Raw genomic sequence first — 25,922 nt, 5'->3', positions numbered from 1 at the left:
CCATCACCATCATCATCACTTCAACCATCTCACACCTCCACTTGTGTCCTCCATCATCACCACCATCATCACCATAATCACCCTCATCACCCCCATCATCACTTCAACCATCTCACACCTCCACTTGTGTCCTCCATCATCACCACCATCACCATAATCACCCCCACCATCACCATCACTTCAACCATCTCACACCTCCACTTGTGTCCTCCATCATCACCATCATCACCCCCACCATCACCATCACTTCAACCATCTCACACCTCCACTTGTGTCCTCCATCATCACCACCATCATCACCATAATCACCCCCACCATCACCATCACTTCAACAATCTCACACCTCCACTTGTGTCCTCCATCACCATCATCACTTCAACCATCTCACACCTCCACTTGTGTCCTCCATCATCACCCCCACCATCACCACCACCACCATCACCATCATCACCACCATCACCATTTCAACAATCTCACACCTCCACTTGTGTCCTCCATCACCATCATCACTTCAACCATCTCACACCTCCACTTGTGTCCTCCATTATCACCATCATCACCACCATCACCCCCACCATCACCATCATCATCACTTCAACCATCTCACACCTCCACTTGTGTCCTCCATCATCATCACCATTAGGGATGAGCCGAACACTCCTCCTGTTTGGTTTGCACCAGAACCTTCGAACGGACCGAACGTTCGCACGAACATTAGAACCACATTGAAGTCTATGGGACTCGAACGTTCGAATTCAAAAGTGCTAATTTTAAAGGCTAATATGCAAGTTATTGTCCTAAAACGGGTTTGGGGACCCGGGTCTTGCCCCAGGGAACATGTATCAATGCAAAAAAAAAGTTTTAAAAACTGACGCTTTTCTGGAGCAGTGATTTTAATGATGCTTAAAGTGAAAAAAAATAATCCTATAAATATCATACCTGCTGGGTGTCTATAGTATGCCTGTGAAGTGGCACGTGTTTAGAACTGTCCCTGCACAAAATGTCATTTCTATAGGAAAAAAGTCATTTAAAACTGCTTGCGGCTTTAATGTAATGTTTGGTCCCTGCAATATGGATGAAAATCACTGAGACAAATAGCATGGGTTTCCCCGCCCCCCTCCCCCAGGTCATTACAAGCCTCTTTGGCCCTATATACTTTGAACAGCAGTATACAGGCGGTGCAAACAAGACAGAGGGCCAGATTCACATAGAGATCTCTGAGTATCTCTGAGTTGTGCCGGTCGTATCTATGCGGCTGATTCATAGAATCAGTTACGCATAGATATGCCTAAGATCCGACAGGTGTAACTGTGTTACACCGTCGGATCTTAGGCTGCAATTCCCGGCCGGCTGCTAGGTGTCGTTTCGGTTTATTTACGCGACGATTATGCAAATGAGGAGATACGCCGTTTCCGAAATGAACGACCGCCCGGCGCTTTTTTTTACGTCGTTTGTGTTCGGCTTTTTCCGGCGTATAGTTACCCCTGCTTCTATGAGGCGCAGCCAATGTTAAGTATGGCCTTCGTTCCCGCGTCAAATTTTTACATTTTACGTCGTTTGCGTACCTCGATTCTTAAAAGCGCTGGACGCAATTTATGCTCACGCCGAAACCAATGACGTCATTGGGAGCAATGCACGCCGGGAAAATACGCGGACGGCGCATGCACTGTTCAATCGGCGCGGGGATTACTGATTTAAATACTACACTCCCCCTAGCCACGGAATTTGAATTCCGCCGGGGGATTTAAGATACGCCGCCGCAAGTTTTGAGGTAAGTGCTTTGTGAATTAGCATTTGCTTTAAAAAATTGCGGCAGCGGATCTAAAGATCCGCTAACCTATGTGAATCTGGCCCAGGGACTTCTTTAAAGTGTAGCTTCAGCCATAAAATCTTTTTTTTAAGCTTTTCTGAAATCATAGAGAAGGGTTATCACCGATGTAACATTTGTTTTGTTGTCTGTGTGCATCTGTTCAGAAGATTGCACCTCACTTTCTGTCCCAATGACAATGTTTATTTTGTGAAACAAGGATTGGTGATAAAGCATCAGTGGACAGGAGACACCTCTTACAGAAGAGAATTTCCCTTCCTAGGGGGAGATTTCCTCTCACTTCCTGTTGTCTCCTTCCGTTTGCAAGTAGGAGTCGTTTGTAAGTTGGATGTATGAAAGTAGGGGCCTGCCGTATATACTCTGCAGAGATTTGGGCCCTAGGTGTTGGTGTTGCCACAACACTGTAAGCCCTCACAGTCAGTCTTGGTGGGCGCTGGAACGCCCTGCTGTGAACTATTAGATCAAGAATTGTAATTACATGCCATTGTTGAACAGTGGCAGAAAAATTGGACCTTTGGTGCTGGTGCCACAACTCTGTAAGTCCTCACAGTTAGTCTTGGTGGGCGAAGGAATGGGCCGTGCTGTGGAATATTAGATCAAGAATTGTAATTACATTACCCTGTTGAACAGGGGCAGAAAAATTGGGCCTTTGGTGGTGGTAGTGCTGGTGCCACAACACTGCAACCCCTCACAAATACTATAGTTGGAGCGCAGTAATAAGCCCTGTTGCAAAGTATTGCATCAAAAATTGTAATTACACGCCCCTGTTAAACAGGAGCAGAAAAATTGGGCCTTAGCCACTGGTGGCGGTGCCCAGAACCAAAAATTTTCTTACAAGCTATCAGCATGATCATTGAGGAGGAAAAGCATAGTCACTCAGCATCAGCATAGGCAGTCTTGAAGGGATCTAAAATCTCCATAAATTACTCAGTTACATCAGCATCAGGTGCTTGGTAGCTTGTGGTGATCCAAGCCCGATTAATTTTTATGAAGGTCAGTCGATCGACTAGTCGGTGGAGAGGCGCACCCTGTGATCGGTTACAAAGCCTCCAGCAGCACTGAATGTGCGTTCTGAAAGAACGCTGGATGCAGGACAGGGCAGTACTGTGCAAGCTCTGGCCAGTGATCCATCCTCAAGACCCAGTAAGCCAGAGGATTTTCGGTGGGAAAGGTGTCCAAATCTGATCTTGCCCCTAGGTATTCCCGCACCATGTAAATCAGACACTGGCGATGGTTGCTGGAACCGGTCATACCTTGGGGCTACAGACTAAAAAATTGTCTGAACGCATCGGTCAGACGGCCACCTTCTCCACCGCTCCTTCTGTGACTCACCGAAGCCTCAACAACACGTTGTCCAGGAACAGGATTTTGTAACCTCCCAGTCTCTGGGAACGCGTTGCACAGACCTTTCTGCAAGGCCTCCCGAAGATGTTTCATCTTCTGCTCCCTCTGTGCCGGCAAGATAAGGTCCGCAACCTTACTCTTGTACCGTGGATCAAGGAGAGTTGCCAGCCAGTAATGATCCCTCTCCTTGATACCACGAATACGAGGATCCTTATGCAGGCTTTGCAGGATCAGGGAGGCCATGCAGCGTAGGTTTGCTGAGGCATTCGGTGCACAGTCCTCTGGGTCACTGAGGACAACATGATCCGCAGCCACCTCGTCCCAGCCACTTACAAGTCCGTGGGTTTCTTGGGACTGTAATTGATCCCTTGAATACTGCTGCTGATGCTGATTGCTAGGCCCCACCTCCATGCTGACACAATCCTCCTCCTCGTCCTCTTCCTGTGTGATAGGCGGGCAAGCAGGAACACTGTCTGGATAAAGGGAGCCTCGAGAGGTAAGGAAGTCCTCCTCTTCCTACCTCTGTTCTGCCTCAAGGGCCCTGTCCATTATTCCACGCAGCGTGTGCTCCAACAGGTGAATAAGAGGGACAGTCTCACTGATGCATGCACTGTCACTGCTCACCATCCTTGTGGCCTCCTCAAATGGTGACAGGACAGTGCATGCATCCCTGATCAAGGCCCACTGGCGTGGTGAAAAAAAACACGCTCCCCCGACCCTGTTCAGCTGCCATATTGGAACAGATACTCATTGATGGCCCTCTGCTGCGTGTGCAGCCGCTGCAGCATGGCCAACGTAGAGTTCCACCTGGTGGGCATGTCACCGATTAGGCGGTTCTTGGGCAGGTTGTATTCCCTTTGGAGGTCTGCCAGCTGACCAAGCCGTCCTCATCCTCTCTCACCCAGGCTCAGGGTACTTTGTCTGTCAAAGCAGCTGCCAAAGCGGCCTCTACCCTCTGCTCAATGGCAGAGTCGCTAGGGGCGTGTACGCTGATTTACGCCTAGAAATATGTAAATCAGCTTAATACGCAAATTCACGAACGTACGCCCGCCATCGCAGTACAGATACACCGACAGCGTTGTATCGGGGACCGAGAGTGAATTACCACCGCTGGAATATATATATATATTATTTTAATAAAGGACTTTCCCAACGGTGTCTGTGTTTTTTTTGTTTTTTTTATTTGTACTATTTATTTGTGAAATGGTAGGGGTAGATCTAGGGGCCTGATATGGAATTTGGGGGGACCCCCACACATTTTTTTTTATCAATGACTTTTCTCTGTATTGCCGGGAGCCGACAATTCATGAATAGCCGCGAGTGATTTTAAATGACTTTTTTTCCTTCAGAAATGTCATTTTGTGCAGGGACAGTTCTAAGCACGGGAAACAAGCACTACTTCACAAGCATACTATAGACACCCCCAGGTAGGAAATTTAAAGGAATATTTCACTTTTATTGTTTCACTTTAAGCGTCATTAAAATCACTGCTCCTGAAAAAACGTCCGTTTACACTGTGATGTGACCCCGCTCTGTACACTGTAATGTGACCCCGCTCTGTACACTGTGATGTGACCCCACTCTGTACACTGTGATGTGACCCCACTCTGTACACTGTGATGTGACCCCGCTCTGTACACTGTGATGTGACGCCGCTCTGTACACTGTGATGTGACCCCGCTCTGTACACTGTAATGTGACCCTGCTCTGTACACTGTGATATGACCCCACTCTGTACACTGTGATGTGACCCCACTCTGTACACTGTGATGTGACACCGCTCTGTACACTGTGATGTGACCCCGCTCTGTACACTGTGATGTGACGCCGCTCTGTACACTGTGATGTGACACCGCTCTGTACACTGTGATGTGACGCCGCTCTGTACACTGTGATGTGACCCCGCTCTGTACACTGTGATGTGACCCCGCTCTGTACACTGTGATGTGACCCCGCTCTGTACACTGTGACGTGACCCCGCTCTGTACACTGTGATGTGACGCCGCTCTGTACACTGTGATGTGACCCCGCTCTGTACACTGTGATGTGACCCCGCTCTGTACACTGTGATGTGACCCCGCTCTGTACACTGTGATGTGACCCCGCTCTGTACACTGTAATGTGACCCTGCTCTGTACACTGTGATGTGACCCCACTCTGTACACTGTGATGTGACCCCACTCTGTACACTGTGATGTGACACCGCTCTGTACACTGTGATGTGACCCCGCTCTGTACACTCTGATGTGACCCCGCTCTGTACACTGTGATGTGACCCCGCTCTGTACACTGTGATGTGACCCCACTCTGTACACTGTGACGTGACCCCGCTCTGTACACTGTGATGTGACCCTGCTCTGTACACTGTGATGTGACCCTGCTCTGTACACTGTGATGTGACCCCGCTCTGTACACTGTGATGTGACCCTGCTCTGTACACTGTGATGTGACCCCGCTCTGTACACTGTGATGTGACCTGGCCACCGGTGATCCTACTCCCTCTCAGCAAATAACTCAACAGGCAGCCGCTCCACTATAGAGTCCCTCCGTACAGTGTTAGAGGCGCGGGCACAGCAGCGGTGGAGCAATGGAGGAAGGTAAGAAAACATCCCCTGTCCGCCCCTGATCATAACAGTGCCACTGGCAGTGAGTGTGACCTGTCTGTGTACCTGCGTTCACATCGTTACCGTCCACTACCAGTCTGCCTCTGATGTACCGCTCCGCCTCCGCTACAGCCAGCCTTTCTGCCCAGTGCTGCCTGTGCCCATATGCATGCCCCCCCCCCCCTCCATCATGGAGGCCGCTCTCTCTCTCTCTCTCCTGTGTTTTTCCTATTGCGGCAGCCAGTGCAAGATTTACAGTACCCTGTTGCCGAGAACCAAAGTGATGAGATCACGCTGAAAGTACAATAACGGCGGCAGGTACTGTATGTCCCTTAGGGTGGGACCTGGGCCCCCATACCCATTTTAAGGCCAATTACTAGAAGATAAGCCAGCCAAGTGGAGTCTAGCAAAATTAACAAGTAATTTCCCATAGACTGCAATGGTATTTATGGTATAACTTTTGCCCATGTTAGGCTCTTTGTTTGCCCACCCGGACCAGGGGGTGTTTGTCCCATCTCTAATTTTGTAGCATGCTGGATGATGTGATTCATTTTGGACAGGGCTTTGCCTCTGCATTTCTGGTGATCTAAGCATGCCCAGGGACTTAGATTTTTGATGTTGCTTTTTGTGTGTGAACAGCACTTGGATGTTTCTGGGCATGCTCATAGAGCGTGTTTTTTGGGTTAGTAATTTAAGGACATCCTTAACAGGTGTACCCACTTTAAAGTCTTAAGTCTAAAGTTTTAAGTCTACATTGGGTGATTTTGTGTTTTGTGTGTTTCATGGGCTGTCCATGTGTTTTCAATTGCCTCATTAGCACACAACCCAATGTTATATAAAGCTTGTATAGAGCAATGGTTAGCTGCCCTGAAAAGAGGCCAGATTGTGTGCAAGGGCCAGCTGGCAAGATTAGATTTGTGTGTCCTTATCGAATGTCTTTGCAAAACAGATATGTTTTTGATCAAGGGTTTTTTGACTGGTTTATTTATTTATTTTGGGTGGGGGCTATCTGTGAGGTTTTCAATTAGCCGGATTCATAGAGAGTTACCAGATACGCTTAAATTAGGCTAAGATACGAGCGGCGTAAGTCTCCTACGCCGTCGTATCTTAAAGTGTAATTTTTAGGCTGGCTGCTAGGTGGCGCTTCCGTTGAGTTCCGCGTAGAATATGTAAATGACTAGATACGCCGCAGTAAAGATACACCGTTTCCATAAGAGATACGCCGCGTATAGATAAAGCTGCCCCCTAGGAGGCGTAGTCAATGTTAAGTATGGCCGTCGTTCCCGCGTCAAAATTTGAAAATTTTACGTCGTTTGCGTAAGTCGTCCGTGAATGGGGCTGGACGTAATTTACGTTCACGTCGAAACCAATACGTCCTTGCGGCGTACTTTGGAGCAATGCACACTGGGATATGTACACGGATGGCGCATGCGCCGTTCGTAAAAACGTCAATCACGTCGGGTCACGAGTAATTTACATAAAACACGCCCCCCCATCCTCATTTGAATTAGGCGCGCTTACACCGGCCCCATTTACGCTACGCCGCCGTAAGTTAGGAGGCAAGTACTTTGTGAATACAGTACTTGCCTCTCTGACTTAAGGCGGCGTAGCGTAAATACGTACGCTGCGCCGCCTTAAAGATACGCGCCCCTTACTGAATCCGGCAAATTGTATGTTGTTTTTAGGGTGTTCACTTTGATGTAATTGTCTGTGCTGCATTATTTTGCTAAATCTTTCTCAAGATGTTGTGACTAATTAATGTTTCAATCCTTAATAGATGTCTGGGTCTATTTATCCTGTTATATTTCCAAAGCATAAACCATATTCTGTTTACTGTCTCAAATGAACCTATGTTTCAACCTATGCTCAATTAAGGAATTATCCGGCCTGCCAATTAAGCCATGAACCGGCGCAGCGCATTGTTTTTAGTAAATCAGCCCCAATGTGTCCTTACTGTTTGTATATTTATTAATTCTATGATGTAGAAAACAATCAATTATTTTTCTTTATTTTTAATGAAGTGTTAATATTGGAAAGAAAATGAATAAAGAATGAAATATGAAAAAAAAAAAACTGTGTGATAATGGGGGACATGTCTTCCACGATGGTCTCTACAAATGATGTGATAATGGGGGAAATGTCTTCCACGATGGTCTCTACAAATGATGTGATAATGGGGGACATGTCTTCCACGATGGTCTCTACAAATGATGTGATAATGGGGGACATGTCTTCCACGATGGTCTCTACAAATGATGTGATAATGGGGGACATGTCTTCCACGATGGTCTCTACAAATGATGTGATAGTGGGGGACATGTCTTCCACGATGGTCTCTACAAATGATGTGATAATGGGGGACATGTCTTCCACGATGGTCTCTACAAATGATGTGATAATGGGGGACATGTCTTCCACGATGGTCTCTACAAATGATGTGATAATGGGGGACATGTCTTCCACGATGGTCTCTACAAATGATGTGATAATGGTGGATTTTCCTTCCACGATGGTCTCTACAAATGATGTGATAATGGGGGACATGTCTTCCATGATGGTCTCTACAAATGATGTGATAATGGGTGATTTTCCTTCCACGAGGGTCTCTACAAATGATGTGATAATGGGGGATTTTCCTTCCACGATGGTCTCTACAAATGATGTGATAATGGGGGACATGTCTTCCACGATGGTCTCTACAAATGATGTGATAATGGGGGACATGTCTTCCACGATGGTCTCTACAAATGATGTAATAATGGTGGATTTTCCTTCCACGATGGTCTCTACAAATGATGTGATAATGGGGGATTTTCCTTCCACGATGGTCTCTACAAATGATGTGATAATGGGGGACATGTCTTCCACGATGGTCTCTACAAATGATGTGATAATGGGGGACATGTCTTCCACGATGGTCTCTACAAATGATGTGATAATGGGGGATTTTCCTTCCACGAGGGTCTCTACAAATGATGTAATAATGGTGGATTTTCCTTCCACGATGGTCTCTACAAATGATGTGATAATGGGGGATATTCCTTCCACGATGGTCTCTACAAATGATGTGATAATGGGTGATTTTCCTTCCACGAGGGTCTCTACAAATGATGTGATAATGGGGGATTTTCCTTCCACGATGGTCTCTACAAATGATGTGATAATGGGGGAAATGTCTTCCACGATGGTCTCTACAAATGATGTGATAATGGGGGATTTTCCTTCCACGATGGTCTCTACAAATGATGTGATAATGGGGGAAATGTCTTCCACGATGGTCTCTACAAATGATGTGATAATGGGGGATTTTCCTTCCACGATGGTCTCTACAAATGATGTGATAATGGTGGATTTTCCTTCCACGATGGTCTCTACAAATGATGTAATAATGGGGGATTTTCCTTCCACGATGGTCTCTACAAATGATGTGATAATGGTGGATTTTCCTTCCACGATGGTCTCTACAAATGATGTGATAATGGGGGATTTTCCTTCCACGATGGTCTCTACAAATGATGTGATAATGGTGGATTTTCCTTCCACGATGGTCTCTACAAATTATGTGATAATGGTGGATTTTCCTTCCACGATGGTCTCTACAAATGATGTGATAATGGGGGATTTTCCTTCCACGATGGTCTCTACAAATGATGTGATAATGGTGGATTTTCCTTCCACGATGGTCTCTACAAATGATGTGATAATGGTGGATTTTCCTTCCACGATGGTCTCTACAAATGATGTGATAATGGTGGATTTTCCTTCCACGATGGTCTCTACAAATGATGTGATAATGGTGGATTTTCCTTCCACGATGGTCTCTACAAATGATGTGATAATGGGGGATATTCCTTCCACGATGGTCTCTACAAATGATGTGATAATGGTGGATTTTCCTTCCACGATGGTCTTTACAAATGATGTGATAATGGGGGATTTTCCTTCCACGATGGTCTCTACAAATGATGTGATAATGGGGGATTTTCCTTCCACGATGGTCTCTACAAATGATGTGATAATGGGGGACATGTCTTCCACGATGGTCTCTACAAATGATGTGATAATGGGGGACATGTCTTCCACGATGGTCTCTACAAATGATGTGATAATGGGGGATTTTCCTTCCACGAGGGTCTCTACAAATGATGTAATAATGGTGGATTTTCCTTCCACGATGGTCTCTACAAATGATGTGATAATGGGGGACATGTCTTCCATGATGGTCTCTACAAATGATGTGATAATGGTGGATTTTCCTTCCACGATGGTCTTTACAAATGATGTGATAATGGTGGATTTTCCTTCCACGATGGTCTTTACAAATGATGTGATAATGGTGGATTTTCCTTCCACGATGGTCTCTACAAATGATGTGATAATGGGGGATTTTCCTTCCACGATGGTCTCTACAAATGATGTGATAATGGTGGATTTTCCTTCCACGATGGTCTCTACAAATGATGTAATAATGGGGGATTTTCCTTCCACGATGGTCTCTACAAATGATGTGATAATGGTGGATTTTCCTTCCACGATGGTCTCTACAAATGATGTGATAATGGGGGATTTTCCTTCCACGATGGTCTCTACAAATGATGTGATAATGGTGGATTTTCCTTCCACGATGGTCTCTACAAATTATGTGATAATGGTGGATTTTCCTTCCACGATGGTCTCTACAAATGATGTGATAATGGGGGATTTTCCTTCCACGATGGTCTCTACAAATGATGTGATAATTGTGGATTTTCCTTCCACGATGGTCTCTACAAATGATGTGATAATGATGGATTTTCCTTCCACGATGGTCTCTACAAATGATGTGATAATGGTGGATTTTCCTTCCACGATGGTCTCTACAAATGATGTGATAATGGTGGATTTTCCTTCCACGATGGTCTCTACAAATGATGTGATAATGGTGGATTTTCCTTCCACGATGGTCTCTACAAATGATGTGATAATGGGGGATTTTCCTTCCACGATGGTCTTTACAAATGATGTGATTATTGTGGATTTTCCTTCCACGATGGTCTCTACAAATGATGTGATAATGGGGGATTTTCCTTCCACGATGGTCTCTACAAATGATGTGATAATGGTGGATTTTCCTTCCACGATGGTCTCTACAAATGATGTGATAATGGGGGATTTTCCTTCCACGATGGTCTCTACAAATGATGTGATAATGGGGGATTTTCCTTCCACGATGGTCTCTACAAATGATGTGATAATGGTGGATTTTCCTTCCACGATGGTCTCTACAAATGATGTGATAATGGTGGATTTTCCTTCCACGATGGTCTCTACAAATGATGTGATAATGGGGGATTTTCCTTCCACGATGGTCTCTACAAATGATGTAATAATGGGGGATTTTCCTTCCACGATGGTCTCTACAAATGATGTGATAATGGGGGATTTTCCTTCCACGATGGTCTCTACAAATGATGTGATAATGGTGGATTTTCCTTCCACGATGGTCTTTACAAATGATGTGATAATGGTGGATTTTCCTTCCACGATGGTCTCTACAAATGATGTAATAATGGGGGATTTTCCTTCCACGATGGTCTCTACAAATGATGTGATAATGGTGGATTTTCCTTCCACGATGGTCTCTACAAATGATGTGATAATGGTGGATTTTCCTTCCACGATGGTCTCTACAAATGATGTGATGATCATTGAAATTATGTTAAAGGGTCAGCATGCTCTGCAGCGTAGCATGGTGTAAGAAAGATGATGAAAGTTGGGATTTAGGGTTCAAATATTGGAGTGTCTGTAGTGCATTGATGGGATTCAGATGTTTAAGCAACTTGCTGGAACTACGTGGATCTACTTGTATTCCTCAAAGTTTGGAAAATATCCATCTATATTCCAGACCTCCCTTTATTGAGTGTCACTTCCCAGATGTAACTCTACGATATATCAGATGACGTGGGGCTCCCTTCCAATGAAGAATGGCGAACGTCCACAGTAGCAGGGATTCTTCTCCTTATTGGGTAGTGTGGAGGGCAAGACTTTGTTACATGACGAGGAACAAAATTCCAACAAGAAAAAACAGAAACACTGCAGCCTGTATGAGAAGTCAAATGTTGAAGACTTCTTCACTACATTCCCATTGGGGTATTTTCTCAGATGGTAAATGAAGGAACTCTCCTGTAGCCGACAGCGGGTCTCCTGTAGCAGATAGTGTTGCTCACGAATATTCGGCTCGAATATGGCATATTCGAGTATTCGCGATATATTTCGAATTTCGCGGTGAATATTCGCGATTCCGAATATTCGCATTTTTTCAATTTTATTTTTAAAACAGATCACATCCTATTGACGTCTAAAAGCATTGCTGGTATGATTAGAGACCCTGGGCCGAGTAGCTAAGCTGAGGCGATCCTTTTATGTTGACGAATATAAAAAAAAAAAAAAATTGCGAAATTTCGCTAATGCGAATGCGAAAATGATTGCGAATTTTCGATAACTGTGGTAGGAGAACTCTGATTGTCTCTGATGCAAAAGGGGGGGGCTTTGTGTATGTTTCTGTTATGAATATTTGTATGTTTGATATTATTTTTTTTTGTAAGAAGGAAAAAATTGCGCATACCTTAAAAAAAGGGGAGAATACAGCAGCAACTCAAAAATGTTATACGACATAAATGAATACAAGACAGAAAATGGAGTCGCTCTACAAGAATAAAAAATATGTCTAGTGACAAGACATGTGGGCAAATTATAAAATAAGCAAGCGCAAATAACTTGTGAAATACACAGTGAAACAAATATATAAAGAAATATAGTCCCAATAATAGAAAAATAATCTTTCATAAAAATGTCTTTGATATGTGAAGTGAAAAAAAGTCCAAAGCATGCAGCATGAACGTGTTCAATCTTCAAGGTGTTTGATTGACAAACGGCTGTGACAGATGGATAGAGTAAAGAATCACCACCAATGCAAAACACTTTTTATTTTCTATTGTAAAATATCACGAATATTCTGAGCCAATCAGAGTGCTCCTTCCGCATTTGCCGAATATTCGCAATTATTTTGTATTGTAAAATATCACGAATATTCTGAGCCAATCAGAGTGCTCCTTCTGCATTTGCCGAATATTCGCAATTATTTTGTATTGTAAAATATCACGAATATTCTGAGCCAATCAGAGTGCTCCTACAGCATTTGTCGAAATTGCGCAGTAAATATAGCATTCGCATTTTGCGAAATTTCGAAAAAATATCAAGAATATTCTGAGCCAATCAGAGTGCTCCTACCGCAGTTATCGAAAATTCGCAATTATTTTCGCATTCGCAATAGCGAAAATTCGCAATCATTTCATTTCGATAAAATATCACGAATATTCGAATTTAGCGAATATATCTTGAATATTCGACTATATATTCGAGATATATCGCGAAATCGAATATGGCGTATTCTGCTCAACACTAGTAGCAGACAGCGGGTCTCCAGTGCGAGGGTCGCATTATGTATTTTATAAATACTTGCAGGCCCCAAAATCTGTTTTATAAACCAATGACTAAAAATTAAATGAATAATTATGTTTATTTGGAGCTTTTTTGTAATCAGCACGATATGATCCAGAACAGAAAAAGAACTTTGGTAAAATAAAGTATTTCCAAATAAAAGTAGCAGGTGCTGCTCAGCCTATCAGCCGCCGCTGCCCCAGGACACAGACCTGGGCAATTTTCTCCCCCTCCTTCTCCTCCAAGCGGTGTCTGTGAGCAGGAGTAGGTGATGCTGCTCCTATTTGTTTAGGAATGGGCCAATCAGGAAAGAGCAGGAGTGGGGCATGGTGGGATATGTAGCCCCACCTCCAGCGGCCAGAGGGGGGTATACAGGAGGCAAAGACTATAACCCTAATATGCTGTGCAGGCAGGAGGGATCACAGGAGAAGGCTAGCTAGGAGCTGAGAGGAGAGCGTTCATAAAGGGGAAGGAAGACCATGAGGCAGGGGAGAGACCGAAAACAGGAAGAAGGGATGAGGGGGGAGGAAACCATGAGGTAGGGGAGAGACCAGACACAGGAAGAAGGGATGAGGGGGGAGGAAGCCATGAGGCAGGGGAGAGACCGAAAACAGGAAGAAGGGATGAGGGGGAAGGAAGACCACAAGGCAGGGGAGAGACCTAACACAGGAAGAATAGATGAGGGGGAAGGAAACCATGAGGTAGGGGAAAGACCGGACACAGGAAGAAGGGATGAGGGGGGAGAAAGACCATGAGGCAGGGGAGAGACCGAAAACAGGAAGAAGGGATGAGGGGGAAGGAAGACCACAAATCAGGGGAGAGACCAGACACAGGAAGAAGGGATGAGGAGGAAGGAAACCATGAGGTAGGGGAAAGACCTAACACAGGAAGAAGGGATGAGGGGGAAGGTAACCATGAGGTAGGGGAGAGACTGGACACAGGAAGAAGGGATGAGGAGGAAGGAAGGCCACAAGGCAGGGGAAAGACCGGACACAGGAAGAAGGGATGAGGGGGAGGAAGACCATGAGGTCGGGGAAAGACCGAACACAGGAAGAAGGGATGAGGAGGAAGGAAGACCATGAGGTAGGGGAGAGACCGGACACAGGAAGAAGGGATGAGGAGGAAGGAAGACCATGAGGCAGGGGAGAGACTGGACACAAGAAGAAGGGATGAGGGGGAGGAAGACCATGTAGCCCCACCTCCAGCGGCCAGAGGGGGTATACAGGAGGCAAAGACTATAGCCCTAATATGCTGTGCAGGCAGGAGGGATCACAGGAGAAGGCTAGCTAGGAGCTGAGAGGAGAGCGTTCATAAAGGGGAAGGAAGACCATGAGGCAGGGGAGAGACCGAAAACAGGAAGAAGGGATGAGGGGGGAGGAAACCATGAGGTAGGGGAGAGACCAGACACAGGAAGAAGGGATGAGGGGGGAGGAAGCCATGAGGTAGGGGAGAGACCAGACACAGGAAGAAGGGATGAGGGGGGAGGAAGCCATGAGGCAGGGGAGAGACCGAAAACAGGAAGAAGGGATGAGGGGGAAGGAAGACCACAAGGCAGGGGAGAGACCTAACACAGGAAGAATAGATGAGGGGGAAGGAAACCATGAGGTAGGGGAAAGACCGGACACAGGAAGAAGGGATGAGGGGGGAGAAAGACCATGAGGCAGGGGAGAGACCGAAAACAGGAAGAAGGGATGAGGGGGAAGGAAGACCACAAATCAGGGGAGAGACCTAACACAGGAAGAAGGGATGAGGGGGAAGGTAACCATGAGGTAGGGGAGAGACTGGACACAGGAAGAAGGGATGAGGAGGAAGGAAGGCCATGAGGCAGGGGAAAGACCTAACACAGGAAGAAGGGATGAGGAGGAAGGAAACCATGAGGTAGGGGAAAGACCTAACACAGGAAGAAGGGATGAGGGGGAAGGTAACCATGAGGTAGGGGAGAGACTGGACACAGGAAGAAGGGATGAGGAGGAAGGAAGGCCACAAGGCAGGGGAAAGACCGGACACAGGAAGAAGGGATGAGGGGGAGGAAGACCATGAGGTCGGGGAAAGACCGAACACAGGAAGAAGGGATGAGGAGGAAGGAAGACCATGAGGTAGGGGAGAGACCGGACACAGGAAGAAGGGATGAGGAGGAAGGAAGACCATGAGGCAGGGGAGAGACTGGACACAAGAAGAAGGGATGAGGGGGAGGAAGACCATGTAGCCCCACCTCCAGCGGCCAGAGGGGGTATACAGGAGGCAAAGACTATAGCCCTAATATGCTGTGCAGGCAGGAGGGATCACAGGAGAAGGCTAGCTAGGAGCTGAGAGGAGAGCGTTCATAAAGGGGAAGGAAGACCATGAGGCAGGGGAGAGACCCGAAAACAGGAAGAAGGGATGAGGGGGGAGGAAACCATGAGGTAGGGGAGAGACCAGACACAGGAAGAAGGGACGAGGGGGGAGGAAACCATGAGGTAGGGGAGAGACCAGACACAGGAAGAAGGGATGAGGGGGAAGGAAGACCATGAGGTAGGGGAGAGACCAGACACAGGAAGAAGGGATGAGGGGGGAGGAAGACCACAAGGCAGGGGAAAAACCGTACACAGGAAGAAGGGATGAGGAGGGAGGAAGACCATGAGGCAGGGGAGAGACTGGACACAGGAAGAAGGGATGAGGAGGAAGGAAGACCATGAGGCAGGGGAGAGACTGGACACAAGAAGAAGGGATGAGGGGGAGGAACACCATGAGGCAGGGGAGAGACTGGACACAGGAAGAAGGGATGAGGAGGAAGGAAGACCACAAGGCAGGGGAGAGACCTAACACAGGAAGAATAGATGAGGGGGAAGGAAACCATGAGGTGGGGGAGAGACTGGACACAGGAAGAAGGGATGAGGGGGAGGAAGACCATGAGGCAGGGGAGAGACTGGACACAGGAAGAAGGGATGAGGAGGAAGGAAGACCACAAGGCAGGGGAGAGACTAGACACAGGAAGAAGGGATGAGGGGGAGGAAGACCATGAGGCAGGGGAGAGACCGAAAACAGGAAGAAGGGATGAGGGGGAAGGAAGACCACAAGGCAGGGGAGAGACTAGACACAGGAAGAATAGATGAGGGGGAAGGAAACCATGAGGTAGGGGAAAGACCGGACACAGGAAGAAGGGATGAGGGGGGAGAAAGACCATGAGGCAGGGGAGAGACCGAAAACAGGAAGAAGGGATGAGGGGAAAGGAAGACCACAAATCAGGGGAAAGACCTAACACAGGAAGAAGGGATGAGGGGGAAGGAAACCATGAGGTAGGGGAAAGACCTAACACAGGAAGAAGGGATGAGGGGGAAGGAAACCATGAGGTAGGGGAGAGACTGGACACAGGAAGAAGGGATGAGGAGGAAGGAAGACCACAAGGCAGGGGAAAGACCGGACACAGGAAGAAGGGATGAGGGGGAAGGAAACCATGAGGTAGGGGAGAGACCTAACACAGGAAGAAGGGATGAGAGGGGAGGAAGACCATGAGGTAGGGGAGAGACTGGACACAGGAAGAATGGACGAGGTGGAAGGAAGACCATGGGGCAGGGGAGAAACTGGACACAGAAAGAAGGGGGAGGGAAACCATGAGGTAGGGGAGAGACCGGACACAGGAAGAAGGGATGAGGGGGAGGAAGACCATGAGGTAGGGGAGAGACTGGACACAGGAAGAAGGGATGAGGGGGAAGGAAGACCATGAGGTCGGGGAAAGACCGAACACAGGAAGAAGGGATGAGGAGGAAGGAAGACCATGAGGTAGGGGAGAGACCGGACACAGGAAGAAGGGATGAGGAGGAAGGAAGACCATGAGGCAGGGGAGAGACTGGACACAAGAAGAAGGGATGAGGGGGAGGAAGACCATGAGGTAGGGGAGAGACTGGGCACAGGAAGAAGGGATGAGGAGGAAGGAAGACCATGAGGCAGGGGAGAGACTGGACACAAGAAGAAGGGATGAGGGGGAGGAAGACCATGAGGCAGGGGAGAGACTGGACACAGGAAGAAGGGATGAGGAGGAAGGAAGACCATGAGGCAGGGGAGAGACTGGACACAGGAAGAAGGGATGAGGGGGAGGAAGACCATGAGGTAGGGGAGAGACTGGACACAAGAAGAAGGGATGAGGGGGAGGAAGACCATGAGGCAGGGGAGAGACTGGACACAGGAAGAAGGGATGAGGAGGAAGGAAGACCATGAGGCAGGGGAGAGACTGGACACAGGAAGAAGGGATGAGGGGGAGGAAGATCATGAGGTAGGGGAGAGACTGGACACAGGAAGAAGGGATGAGGGGGAGGAAGACCATGAGGCAGGGGAGAGACCGGACACAGGAAGAAGGGATGAGGGGGAGGAAGACCATGAGGCAGGGGAGAGACTGGACACAAGAAGAAGGGATGAGGGGGAGGAAGACCATGAGGTAGGGGAGAGACTGGACACAGGAAGAAGGGATGAGGGGGAGGAAGACCATGAGGTAGGGGAGAGACTGGACACAGGAAGAAGGGATGAGGGGGAGGAAGACCATGAGGTAGGGGAGAGACCAGAAACAGGAAAAATGGATGAGGAGGAAGGAAGACAACAAGGCAGGGGAGAGACTGGACACAGGAAGAAGAGATTAGGGGGGAAGGAAACCATGAGGCAGGGGAGAGACCGGACACAGGAAGAAGGGATGAGGGGGAGGAAGACCATGAGGCAGGGGAGAGACTGGACACAAGAAGAAGGGATGAGGGGGAGGAAGACCATGAAGCAGGGGAGAAACTGGACACAAGAAGAAGGGATGAGGGGGGGGAAGACCATGAGGCAGGGGAGAGACCGGACACAGGAAGAAGGGATGAGGGGGAGGAAGACCATGAGGCAGGGGAGAGACTGGACACAAGAAGAAGGGATGAGGGGGAGGAAGACCATGAGGTAGGGGAGAGACTGGACACAGGAAGAAGGGATGAGGGGGAGGAAGACCATGAGGCAGGGGGGAGACTGGACACAGGAAGAAGGGATGAGGGGGGGGAAGACCATGAGGCAGGGGAGAGACTGGACACAGGAAGAAGGGATGAGGGGGAGGAAGACCATGAGGCAGGGGAGAGACTGGACACAGGAAGAAGGGATGAGGGGGGGGAAGACCATGAAGCAGGGGGGAGACTGGGCACAGGAAGAAGGGATGAGGGGGAGGAAGACCATGAGGCAGGGGAGAGACTGGACACTGGAAGAAGGGATGAGGGGGGAGGAAGACCATGAGGTAGGGGAGAGACTGGACACAGGAAGAAGGGATGAGGGGGGGGAAGACCATGAGGTAGGGGAGAGACCAGACACAGGAAGAAGGGATGAGGGGGGGGGGGAAGACCATGAGCAACCAATGATGGGAATGATGACGGGAGAGAGAAAACCTACACTGGAGACTGGGGAGGTAGACGCAGGCTGGATCTGGGGGGCTTACATTGGGGGTACACCAGTGGCCCTAGCTGCAGGACAGATAAAGTCTTGTGGTGGGCCTGATGTGGCCTGTGGGCCATGGCTTGGAGACACTGCAGAAAACTGGGATTTCCACAGTTCACGGAAGGTTTAGCTGCTGCACCAGCACAGCCCGAGTTTTTCAGGGTGCATATGAACCACATCAAATAGATCCTGTATTTCTATTCAAGAGAAACCCAGCAAGTGAGGAAGATGTCATTCTCCATACCGCTGTCCTATGAACACTGTGCTATGAATCACATTCTCCATACCGCTGTCCTATGAACACTGTGCTATAAATCACATAATCCATACCGCTGTCCTATGAACACTGTGCTATGAATCACATTCTCCATACCGCTCTCCTCTGAACACTGTGCTATAAATCACATTCTCCATACAGCTCTCCTCTGAACACTGTGCTATGAATCACATTCTCCATACCGCTCTCCTATGAACACTGTGCTATAAATCACATTCTCCATACCGCTCTCCTCTGAACACTGTGCTATAAATCACATTCTCCATACCGCTCTCCTCTGAACACTGTGCTATAAATCACATTCTCCATACCGCTCTCCTATGAACACTGTGCTATGAATCACATTCTCCATACCGCTCTCCTCTGAACACTGTGCTATAAATCACATTCTCCATACCGCTGTCCTATGAACACTGTGCTATAAATCACATTCTCCATACCGCTCTCCTCTGAACACTGTGCTATAAATCACATTCTCCATACCGCTCTCCTCTGAACACTGTGCTATAAATCACATAATCCATACCGCTCTCCTCTGAACACTGTGCTATGAATCACATTCTCCATACCGCTCTCCTCTGAACACTGTGCTATAAATCACATTCTCCATACCGCTCTCCTCTGAACACTGTGCTATAAATCACATAATCCATACCGCTCTCCTCTGAACACTGTGCTATGAATCACATTCTCCATACCGCTCTCCTATGAACACTGTGCTATAAATCACATAATCCATACCGCTCTCCTCTGAACACTGTGCTATAAATCACATTCTCCATACCGCTCTCCTATGAACACTGTGCTATAAATCACATAATCCATACCGCTCTCCTATGAACACTGTGCTATGAATCACATTCTCCATACCGCTCTCCTCTGAACACTGTGCTATAAATCACATTCTCCATACCGCTCTCCTCTGAACACTGTGCTATAAATCACATAATCCATACCGCTCTCCTATGAACACTGTGCTATGAATCACATTCTCCATACCGCTCTCCTATGAACACTGTGCTATGAATCACATTCTCCATACCGCTCTCCTATGAACACTGTGCTATAAATCACATTCTCCATACCGCTCTCCTCTGAACACTGTGCTATAAATCACATTCTCCATACCGCTCTCCTATGAACACTGTGCTATAAATCACATTCTCCATACCGCTCTCCTCTGAACACTGTGCTATAAATCACATAATCCATACCGCTCTCCTATGAACACTGTGCTATGAATCACATTCTCCATACCGCTCTCCTCTGAACACTGTGCTATAAATCACATAATCCATACCGCTCTCCTATGAACACTGTGCTATGAATCACATAATCCATACCGCTCTCCTATGAACACTGTGCTATAAATCACATTCTCCATACCGCTCTCCTCTGAACACTGTGCTATAAATCACATTCTCCATACCGCTCTCCTCTGAACACTGTGCTATAAATCACATAATCCATACCGCTCTCCTCTGAACACTGTGCTATAAATCACATTCTCCATACCGCTCTCCTATGAACACTGTGCTATAAATCACATAATCCATACCGCTCTCCTATGAACACTGTGCTATAAATCACATTCTCCATACCGCTCTCCTCTGAACACTGTGCTATAAATCACATTCTCCATACCGCTCTCCTATGAACACTGTGCTATAAATCACATTCTCCATACCGCTCTCCTCTGAACACTGTGCTATAAATCACATAATCCATACCGCTCTCCTATGAACACTGTGCTATAAATTACATTCTCCATACCGCTCTCCTCTGAACACTGTGCTATGAATCACATTCTCCATACCGCTCTCCTCTGAACACTGTGCTATAAATCACATTCTCCATACCGCTCTCCTATGAACACTGTGCTATAAATCACATTCTCCATACCGCTCTCCTCTGAACACTGTGCTATAAATCGCATAATCCATACCGCTCTCCTATGAACACTGTGCTATAAATTACATTCTCCATACCGCTCTCCTATGAACACTGTGCTATAAATCACATTCTCCATACCGCTCTCCTCTGAACACTGTGCTATAAATCACATAATCCATACCGCTCTCCTATGAACACTGTGCTATAAATTACATTCTCCATACCGCTCTCCTCTGAACACTGTGCTATAAATCACATTCTCCATACCGCTCTCCTATGAACACTGTGCTATGAATCACATACTATGAATTTGGGACTGTGGAAAAAGGGTAGGATCAGAGAAGACAGGATCAAACAACCTTTTTACACAATGCGGATTACCCCTTAGGTTCCACAGTGAGTATAACAAGCATGCTTTACTGAATATACAGACAGATTTTACTGTTGTGGGTTTAGTAACACTTTAAGTTTAATGCACACAACGATTGTTACAGTCTGTTTTGAAAGTATATCAATGTTACTCACCATAGCCGACACCATTTCCCTTCCAGTTGGGTGAGCCGTGGACTGACTCTTCACAACGTTTCCCTTCCAGTTGGGTGAGCCGTGGACTGACTCTTCACAACGTTTCCCTTCCAGTTGGGTGAGCCGTGGACTGACTCTTCACAACGTTTCCCTTCCAGTTGGGTGAGCCGTGGACTGACTCTTCACAACGTTTCCCTTCCAGTTGGGTGAGCCGTGGACTGACTCTTCACAACGTTTCCCTTCCAGTTGGGTGAGCCGTGGACTGACTCTTCACAACGTTTCCCTTCCAGTTGGGTGAGCCGTGGACTGACTCTTCACAACGTTTCCCTTCCAGTTGGGTGAGCCGTGGACTGACTCTTCACAACGTTTCCCTTCCAGTTGGGTGAGCCGTGGACTGACTCTTCACAACGTTTCCCTTCCAGTTGGGTGAGCCGTGGACTGACTCTTCACACCATTTCCCTTCCAGTTGGGTGAGCCGTGGACTGACTCTTCACAACGTTTCCCTTCCAGTTGGGTGAGCCGTGGACTGACTCTTCACAACGTTTCCCTTCCAGTTGGGTGAGCCGTGGACTGACTCTTCACAACGTTTCCCTTCCAGTTGGGTGAGCCGTGGGTTGACCCTTCACAACGTTTCCCTTCCAGTTGGGTGAGCCGTGGACTGACTCTTCACAACGTTTCCCTTCCAGTTGGGTGAGCCGTGGGTTGACTCTTCACAACGTTTCCCTTCCAGTTGGGTGAGCCGTGGGTTGACTCTTCACAACGTTTCCCTTCCAGTTGGGTGAGCCGTGGGTTGACTCTTCACAACGTTTCCCTTCCAGTTGGGTGAGCCGTGGGTTGACCCTTCACAACGTTTCCCTTCCAGTTGGGTGAGCCGTGGACTGACCGTTCACACCATTTCCCTTCCAGTTGGGTGAGCCGTGGGTTGACCCTTCACACCATTTCCCTTCCAGTTGGGTGAGCCGTGGACTGACCCTTCACAACGTTTCCCTTCCAGTTGGGTGAGCCGTGGACTGACCGTTCACACAATTTCCCTTCCAGTTGGGTGAGCCGTGGACTGACCGTTCACACCATTTCCCTTCCAGTTGGGTGAGCCGTGGACTGACCGTTCACACCATTTCCCTTCCAGTTGGGTGAGCCATGGACTGACTCTTCACACCATTTTCCCTCAAGTTGGTGAGCCGTGGATTGACTCTTCACACCCTTGACCATCCAGTGGGGTGAGGTGTGGACTGACCCTTCACGCTTTTACTGTCTTCAGCTGATGGATGCAGATATAGATTTCCTGCAATAGGACAACAAGTCTCAGGGTTTGGAAGAATTGTGTAGAAACCAGTTAAGTGACTGGAAACTTATTGTGGCGTTTCTCTAATAAGCCAAACCTAACATTCTCATACTACAAGGGGACCATATCACCGCAGACTTATCTTATTGGTATTGCGGGACCCCTAAGTTTTTCTTATTGGTATTACGGGGCCCCTAAGTTGTTCTTATTGGTATTACGGGGCCCCTAAGTTGTTCTTATTGGTATTGCGGGACCCCTAAGTTGTTCTTATTGGTATTGTGGGGCCCCTAAGTTGTTCTTATTGGTATTGCGGGGCCCCTAAGTTGTTCTTATTGGTATTACGGGGCCCCTAAGTTGTTCTTATTGGTATTGCGGGGCCCCTAAGTTGTTCTTATTGGTATTGCGGGACCCCTAAGTTGTTCTTATTGGTATTACGGGGCCCCTAAGTTGTTCTTATTGGTATTTCCAGACCCGTATTGCTGCCTTGAAGTATTGATTGTTGATATAAGTGATCGGGTTCCTGGGCAGACGGCTTCTATATCCGATCTCCACACCACTGCTAAGAGGTTCAGATACAACTTTATCCCAGGAAATGTTGGGACAATCCAAAAAGTAGTTCTTTGTCAGAACTTGATTGACAACATTGTGAATAGAAGTGAAGGTCTAGTCTATTCACATTGTTGTCAATCAAGCCCTGATAAAGGGAGCCCCTGAAACGCGTTAGTTACTTTTTAGATTGTCCCTCAGACTTTTACTGGAATAAAGTTGTATCTGAACCCCTTAGCAGTGGTGTGGCACTAATTTCCATTCAATCAGATCAGCATCTTCCTACAGAATCAATGACTTCTCTAGAATATTCCATAATGGAAGAGGAAGGAAGACACATGATTGGACATTCCTGCATGATGTCAGAAAAAGCTCAGTGCTGCCCTTGGTGACTATGGAGAGTATTACATATTTATAAAATAGACAATCTGACATTCACTGCAGGTGATTCCACCTTTAAATGACAGGAGTTGGTTCATCCCTAGTTAATTTTCTCCACTCCCTTCTCATTCCTGCAACTCCCTCCTTATTCCTGCAACTCCCTCCTCATTTCTGCAACTCCCTTCTCATTCCTGCAACTCCCTTCTCATTCCTGCAACTCCCTCCTCATTCCTGCAACTCCCTTCTCATTCCTGCAACTCCCTTCTCATTCCTGCAACTCCCTTCTCATTCCTGCAACTCCCTCCTCATTCCTGCAACTCCCTCCTCATTTCTGCAACTCCCTCCTCATTCCTGCAACTCCCTTCTCATTCCTGCAACTCCCTCCTCATTCCTGCAACTCCCTTCTCATTCCTGCAACTCCCTTCTCATTCCTGCAACTCCCTCCTCATTCCTGCAACTCCCTTCTCATTCCTGCAACTCCCTCCTCATTCCTGCAACTCCCTTCTCATTCCTGCAACTCCCTCCTCATTCCTGCAACTCCCTCCTCATTTCTGCAACTCCCTCCTCATTCCTGCAACTCCCTCCTCATTACTGCAACTCCCTCCTCATTACTGCAACTCCCTCCTCATTCCTGCAACTCCCTCCTCATTCCTGCAACTCCCTCCTCATTTCTGCAACTCCCTTCTCATTCCTGCAACTCCCTCCTCATTCCTGCAACTCCCTCCTCATTCCTGCAACTCCCTCCTCATTCCTGCAACTCCCTCCCCATTCCTGCAACTCCCTCCTCATTACTGCAACTCTCTCCTCATTACTGCAACTCCCTCCTCATTACTGAAACTCCATCCTCATTGGCTTACCTCTGCATAGGCTCCTCCCCCTTTAGGGGATTCATCCGACCATCTACCTCCCCGGCAGCAATATTTTTTGTAGAAAAAAAGGACCACTCATGACGTCCTTATGTGGACTACCAGGAGCTGAATAAAGTCACGGTCAAGAACCGATATCCTTTACCCCTAGTGCCTGAGCTCTTTCAGAGACTAAGGACTACCGTTGTGTTCACCAAGCTCGATCTTCGAGGGGCCTACAATTTGGTCCATATTCGTGCAGGGGACGAGTGAAAAATAGCCTTCCGTACCAGGTTCGGCCACTATGAATACCTAGTGATTCCCATCGGCCTGTGTAATGCCCCTGCCACCTTCCAGCACTTTGTAAACAATATCTTCAGACTACCTAGATATCTTCGCAATCGTTTACTTAGATGATATCCTGATCTTTTCCACATCCTTGGATCGGCACCGAAGTCATGTCAAGATGGTACTCTACCGACTCCGTCAGCATGGATTATACGCCAAACCAGAAAAATGTGAGTATCAAGTTCTTGGGCCTTGTAATTTCCACGCCAAGCACGATGGGCGCTATACTTTTCCAGATTTTCATTCCATATCACCTACCGACCCAGGTCCAAAAACATCAAGCCGGCGCTCTCTCTCGCATGTACGATGATCCCAAATAAACCTCTGTCCCGGATATCATCTGTAACGGAATGGCCCGTGGGACACAGAGGCTCTTGCAGGGTGTGGGGTACTCCTGTTTCAGATTCACAGATGACTCTGGTGTCTAAAGTCATCCTATGTCTACTAGGGGCATAGGATGAATGAGAAATTATATCTTGGACTACCTGAGATGGGGCACAGGGTGAATGAATGAATGAAAAACTTATATAGCGCGGCACATGCGAACTGAATCGCTTCTGGGCGCTTGTTGTTCCTGTCTCTTGACATCAAAAGAGCAGAGTTTTAATCTGTCTTCTGAAGGTCAGGTGGTTCTCCTCCAACCGAATGCTGGTTGGTAAAGCGTTCCATAGTCTAGGACCTTGGAATGCAAACCTTCTTTCTCCTTTGGACTTGTATCTGGCTTTGGGTACCTTGACCAGGTTTTGGTTAGTGGATCGCAGGAGGCGATTGGAATTGTAAGGTTCTATCTTGTCGCAAAGATAGAACCCCTTCCCATGGATGCACTTATGGGTCAGACAGAGTGCTTTGAAAGCAATTCTGTCCTTTACTGGCAACCAGTGAAGGGTTCTCAACGAAGGTGAGATTGATTCCCATGTTTTTTTCCCAGTCACAAGTCTGGCGGCCGTATTCTGAACGACTTGCAGGCGAGTGATTTGGTATTTTGGCAGTCCGAGGTAAAGGGCATTTGCGTAATCCAGTCTGGAGTTCACAATTGTTCCCACCACGCCTGCCACATCTTCCTTAGGGATAAATGGAATAAGTCTGCGTAGTAGGCGCAGCAGATGGTGGGAACTGCTGACTACTGACCCTATTTGTGCATCCATTGTCA

General features: G+C 47.4%; 1 protein-coding gene across 1 annotated transcript in view; it reads right to left on the bottom strand.

Moving 5' to 3' along the window:
* Nucleotides 1-25,922, bottom strand: part of LRRC4B (leucine rich repeat containing 4B) — a 76,641-nt gene that overhangs the window by 38,692 nt on the left and 12,027 nt on the right. The window contains exon 2 of the mRNA XM_040334487.1: nucleotides 21,371-22,652. The gene's annotated coding sequence lies outside the window, so the exon portion shown is untranslated. The remainder of the gene's footprint in view (nucleotides 1-21,370; nucleotides 22,653-25,922) is intronic.

The sequence above is a fragment of the Rana temporaria genome, assembly GCF_905171775.1.
Source record: "Rana temporaria chromosome 10 unlocalized genomic scaffold, aRanTem1.1 chr10z, whole genome shotgun sequence".
In the NCBI taxonomy this organism is placed as follows: Eukaryota; Metazoa; Chordata; class Amphibia; order Anura; family Ranidae; genus Rana; species Rana temporaria.
This window is presented reverse-complemented; position numbering and strand designations above follow the sequence as displayed.